Raw genomic sequence first — 6,000 nt, forward strand, 5'->3', positions numbered from 1 at the left:
TATCGAATTAGTGTAACTGCAGGGAGGGCAAGACGGTCAAATATTATTGTTATTTTTATTTCAGGATGATGTGAAATGTACAGGGTTGAATTCTGGTGCCTTGATTTGAAATCGACCATTAGCTTCTAATTATGCATGTGCACAATGTTTGACTACGAGGTAGGTTTTTTCTTCATTTCTTTCATTTTCTTCAGGTTTTCTGTTGGGTGGGGTCATTGATTTCAATGGGACCTCCTATGGAGCCTCCTTTCAACAATAAAAACAACAAACCCTTCCACCTCGGCAACAATCTATGAATCCTAGCCTACATACCTCTCTTTCCCTTGCATCATCTAAAGCTTGTGGATCAACAGACCTACAAGGGCCTATTTCCCATCCTGACAATGTGCGTGAGTCTCCCTTAGAGAGTGAAAGCTCACGGGAAACATAGCATACTGAGCAGACACACGTGGAGGTGGTAGCAGAGATATTGAATCAAGAAATGAGCCCTGCAGAGATCCAAAATCCTTTAGGTAAACTTTTCAAAAAATATATATATATATATATATATATATATATATATATATATATATATTTTGTTCAGAAAACATTTGACATTTATACATTAACAGGTTGGGAAACTAGAACGTTCATTGAGAACTGTCACTGAGAAATACATGGGATATTTATACATTCAAATAAATATCTGCCATATATAATGAACACAAGGTAAGCCATAGCGTGGAGGTCAACCACACAGACAGAAACCAATAGTTTTAGCATTCGGCTCCATCTATATAAAAGGAAGCATTGTGAGGATTTAGACTATCCATTCTCACAAACTATATATCCTTTGAAGGTTTCGAGTGGCACCTTCGTTGGTTTATGAACCAATTATTTATTTGTTTCTGATCAGTACTTTTAGCGAAAGCAACCTTGTCTATTTCTGAATGAATGATATGGTCATTTGTAGTGTACATTCCACCACTCAAGCAGTTTATGCCTTGCCTCCTTCGGGAGTTTTCCTTTCTTTTGATTCTTCAGAAATTCTTGCTTGAGACTGCTGAAGTATACATTGTACTTACGAAGAAGTTGATATTTCAATTCCCTGTACGTGGATCAACTTTGTGGACTTTGATTTCACCACAGATGAACTCTTCCAAGGATCCACCTCCATCTTCCCTTTTTTCACAGTAGCCTGAATGGAAACTTCTGATAGCTCCTTTACTCAAGCAATTTAGCTATGTCTCCATCTTGTTCAGAAATGTTCTCACTCCTTTGAATGGTTTCATTAGTTCTAAATGTTACTTGATCAACATCTGACAATAGGCATCCATGAATTGATTAAGCTTGGGATCCACTCCAATATCCATAGTTCTCGAATGTCATCCAAGCTAATTCTCCTGAATAATCTCATCTAGTAATGTGACAACTTCTGGAGGAGCGCTTAATGGAATCGTTAGGGTTACTGGAACAAGAACTATCAATATCGACCTCCAAGGAAGTCACCATCCTACTAGATTCATGCCTTCAATTCATACATCAAGAAGACCATAAGCTATCATGGTGATAGACAATACATACTTATTAACAAAAATAACACATACAAGAAGGAAAAACATGGAGTGCTCTATGAGATCCAAATCTGCATGTGGGTCCTTCGTTTCTCCACTTGGGTATTCATTTCTGACCTCCAAAGAGGTACCCAAGTGAAGATCCACCTCGTGGTGCAAAATGCACCTTTGTAGAGGGTCGGTCAGTAATGAAATTTTTGTTGTTCTGCCCATCAGCCTGGTGATAATTGTTCATGTTTCTGCTCGCCTGTCCTTCAGGCTTTGCAGCAGCAGGAGGAGGAGGCTGAGCCACATTGGGAGCCACCACCACCTGTGTGGTGGGCTATGTTTTCTCAGCAATATTTGTGGGTGGTGGCACATCCGAACCAAAAAAATACCCCAGAGAACTCTACCCCCCTCCACTGCTCACACCACGCCCCATGACCGACTGAAAACTGTCTCACTATTTGAGATCCAAGAAACTAAAAAATGGCACCTCTGCAACTAAAATACAAATACAAAATGCCAAATATGAAACTTGAGGTTCTGCCCCTATTCCTGCTGTTATAGACTCAAGATATGTGAGTTGCGCAAAGGAAGATGGGAGGAGGTAGAAAGAAGGAAATGGAGAGGTAGAAAGAAACATTAGAAGAAAGTGAATTTCCAACAAAGACAATGGGACATAGAGTAGCCAATTCAGATCAGATCTTGCTTCGAGATGTAGCAGGGGGAGGGCTTGATGTAATTGCAGATAGAATGTGTGAACAACCAGAGGAATTTCTAGAAGATCTGGAAGCGGAGCTTTGGGTGATCCTTGAAGGCACAAGAGGTCTTCAACACAGGGAAGAATTTTCCCTTTTGCAAAAGCTTGTATAAGGCAGGAGTGATCTTACACCTATGTCAATGTCCAGGGCACACAGTTCAGTTAGAAGTATTTGTTGCTATAAAAACAGGGATTCAAGCCTTTTTGCATCCAGATATCAGTGTCACTCAAACGGTCCTCATTGAGATCTTTTCCCACAAACGATGTAGAAATATAACATGTCAGAGTCAACTTCCTATGGATGATTGTAGCTGTGAAATTTGTAGCACCAAGAGCGGATTCTGTAGCCTTTGCATGTGCGTTATTTGCAACAAATTTGACTTTGAAGTGAATACTTGTCGATGGGTGGGCTGTGATACTTGTTCCCACTAGACACACACAGATTGTGTAATCCATGCTGGACAAATAAGCATAGGTACCAGTCTTTTAACCATTTTTTTGGGAGGAGATAAGAGTTTGTAAATCCTATAGGTTTTCTACTTAGTTTTATTTCTTGTTTTTGTTAAGTTGGTTTTGGAGAAGAGAGTTAAGCTTAGTGTCTTGTAATCATTGACCTGGTGGATATGAAACATATCCAATTGGGACTGAAAATTATGCATTACAAGTTTCTTAAATTCCATGGTATTTAGTATCAATCTTATTTGTTGAATTTACAATTTTAGAAGCAGTTGAAAAACATTGAAAATTGAAATGATGCTGAAAGATTATATATATATATATATATATATATAGATATATAGATTCCCTTGGAAAAATCTGGGCAGATCAACCTCGAAGGGAATCTTTTAAAGTCTTTCGGCCAAACTAGCAGGGCCTAACCCCAAGGGGGTCAAGGAGAATTGACCCTTTGACCTCCCGATCGGTGAGGTACTTAACAATGGGGACTCGACCAATTGAGCTAACCCTTGGGGCTGAAAGATTATATATATTTGTTTTATAAAGTTTGACAAAATTTTCATAATTTTAGGTTTATCATATTTTAGCTAGATGAGGATTTAAACAAATTCTATTACTTCCGACATGTTAATAAATTCTCATATTGTCAATATGCCTCTTTGCTGTGATATATTTAGTCATTTAAAATAAGTGCTGATTCTTTTTAATATGCATATCAAGATGTTATATGTTGACTTATTGACTTTTCAGGATATGGGAGCGTGGTATAGGGTCATATGAAATGCTTTTCAGGTGTAGGTCCTGTAAGAGGACATCAAAACTATTAGGGTGGGTGAAGGATGTCTTTCAGCACTGTGCCCATGATTGGGATAGGGAAGCCCTCATGAAGGAATTTGATTGTGTTTGGAGGATATTTCATGCAAGTGAGGACTCCAGGTGTAGAAAACTATTTTGGAAGTCTGAAGAATTATTGAAAGGTCTTAATATTGGAGCTGTTGATGAGGCTATAGTTTTCAAAGTGTGATGCAACATTTCTTTCAAGGTTTGGTTTCTCCAACATATGGAAATTTGTTTTGTTATATCAATTTTTTTTATGCACAATATTCAGCTGGTAATGCTACCATGCCATATAATGGTGGTAAGGGATTATTACAAATAAAGAAATGATATTTTCTTTGAATATAGGGCTGACTATATTTGAAGGTTAATTGTGGGTAAATACTAAATAGGATTATAACAGACATAAGAGAGTCCACTAGAGAAGAGTAGTGTGCATTTCTATGGTTTCAAATTATGCAAGAGAGAAATGGGTGTAGGATCGGAGGAAGCATCATATGCCAATGTTTCCTTAACATGCATTAAATATAACTGACAAACTTGTAGGTGAACATTGGTTAGAGTTGTGACAAAACTAGGTAGAGGGGTAGCTAAGTGTGTTAGGTTTTCAATATGGAAAACATAAATGGTAAAATGCTTAGGTGTAGATTCAACAAGAAAAATTGACATGCATAGAGAGGGCACAATTTTGGTGAGGGTGCCCACATTAAGGCCAAAAAACTAATGGCTTTCACACATTTAAGTAGGCTAGAGAGGAACCTACAATGATACCAGGTCAAACACACACAAAATTGATAGGAAATATTTGAATAACTCATGTGGATTTATTATATTCACAAGATGTACATATTAATACATAGTTTTATGACCCTTGGTTTTCATCTTCCAAGAGGTCACTTGGAATTCAATGAATATTGGAATTACTCCCCACCAACCCTAACAGATTAGGTGTCTAACAAACTTTTATACTAATGGATTCAACTTGCATCTACATGAAACACAAAGGAGGAATCCAACAACCTTTTTCAGAACCCACTTAACTTTTTTAGAAACTCAGCAGTAATACCAGAAATGGTTGCAAACTACAAAATGCTTTGACCATTTTACCAACAACTCTGTTAGAAATTGTTGGAAATTATTGTGTATAGACCCTTCTAAAATATGGCTCTTCTTTCTCACACTAACTATTAGACAAATATTCTAGGATAGTGATGACTCTTTGAACTACAATATTTCTTTGGCATGAAGAAAACATTAAAATTTACAAGCTCTATATATAGAAACTATGAAATCAAGCACTATGTCTACACCATATATTTTGGAATAAAAATCAATTACAACATAAGATAGTTGGAATACTTTTAGAGAATATGGTTTGCAATCTGTTATTTCACTCTTTTTTTCCACATAGGATGAAGCCACTTTTTTTTGCAATTTGATATTTTTACTGAGGTATTAAAGATATATATATTTTTAAACTCTTGGTCATTGATTCAATGCATTTATCTTCGTTACCTCTTCTATATTTCTTGTTATTCAACAAGATCATTGTAGGTGCCTATACTTGTTGAAGATCGTGCATATCAAAGACATTCTCAAGTTTTAGAATTTTTTTGGAAGTAACTTTTGGAGACTTCCCTTTTTCAAAATTCTTGTATAGGAATCCATTCAAATTCTTGCATAGGAGGCTAATTTTTCATTCTAGGTTAAATTCAGTGTTCACGTATCTTTCCATGGTTTCTCAATTAGATGGAATAGTTCCTCTACTAATAATTATTGTGGAAGAAGGATAACTTCTCCTATTTAACAACATATAAGAAGGTTAGGTTGGATTTAAGAAATATCCCATAATTTGGTACCTCATAATATATGTGCATGGATGATCTTAAGCTATGGGGCTCAATGTCAAGATTGAAAAATAAAGGATGCTAAGAGTTCTGCTAAGTTTTGAGGAGTGCAATATTTTACCGAAAATATTTCATAACGGTAGACTATCATGGGGAAACAAAATACAAAGTTGGTTGGTAATACGTAAACTTCAAAATCATGAGACCCTGCAGCATCAAGGAAAGCATAGGTCAAATTCAATGCATAGGTAGTATAAGCAAAGGTATAGAGCATCTATCACTGTTTATTTCGATAATTATCTTTTCCAAGTTGATCTCTTTGTAAATTATATATTTTTGTGGAAGAATGGATAATCTCTCTAAATGAATGCAATAGAAGGAAGGATCACTTGGTGTTGGTTTTTTAGAAAGGACATGGGATGAATACCTCTGAATTGGGGTTTTATATGTGTTCTGCTAGGGCTTAATGCTTGGTACTGTTAACATTCAGTTTCCATTATTTGTCTTTAATTCTTTGCTTTGATATCCTAGTCGTTTTCCAATGGTCCTAGGCAGCTGACGTTGT

At 36.4% G+C, this 6,000-nt stretch overlaps 3 pseudogenes; 1 reads left to right on the plus strand and 2 right to left on the minus strand.

Annotated features, from left to right (window-relative positions):
• The window catches only part of LOC149172700 (OBERON-like protein), an 87,157-nt pseudogene extending 83,382 nt beyond the window's left edge, over window positions 1–3,775 (plus strand).
• Window positions 822–1,352, minus strand: LOC149172701 (homeobox protein SHOOT MERISTEMLESS pseudogene; annotated as a pseudogene).
• LOC149172702 (protein SPIRAL1-like 2 pseudogene) lies at window positions 1,603–2,093 on the minus strand (annotated as a pseudogene).
• Window positions 3,776–6,000: the final 2,225 nt, after the last annotated feature.

The sequence above is a fragment of the Pinus tabuliformis genome, chromosome 4_2, assembly GCF_031772625.1.
Source record: "Pinus tabuliformis cultivar Carrire ecotype Pingquan chromosome 4_2, CPIR1, whole genome shotgun sequence".
NCBI classification, from domain to species: Eukaryota; Viridiplantae; Streptophyta; class Pinopsida; order Pinales; family Pinaceae; genus Pinus; species Pinus tabuliformis.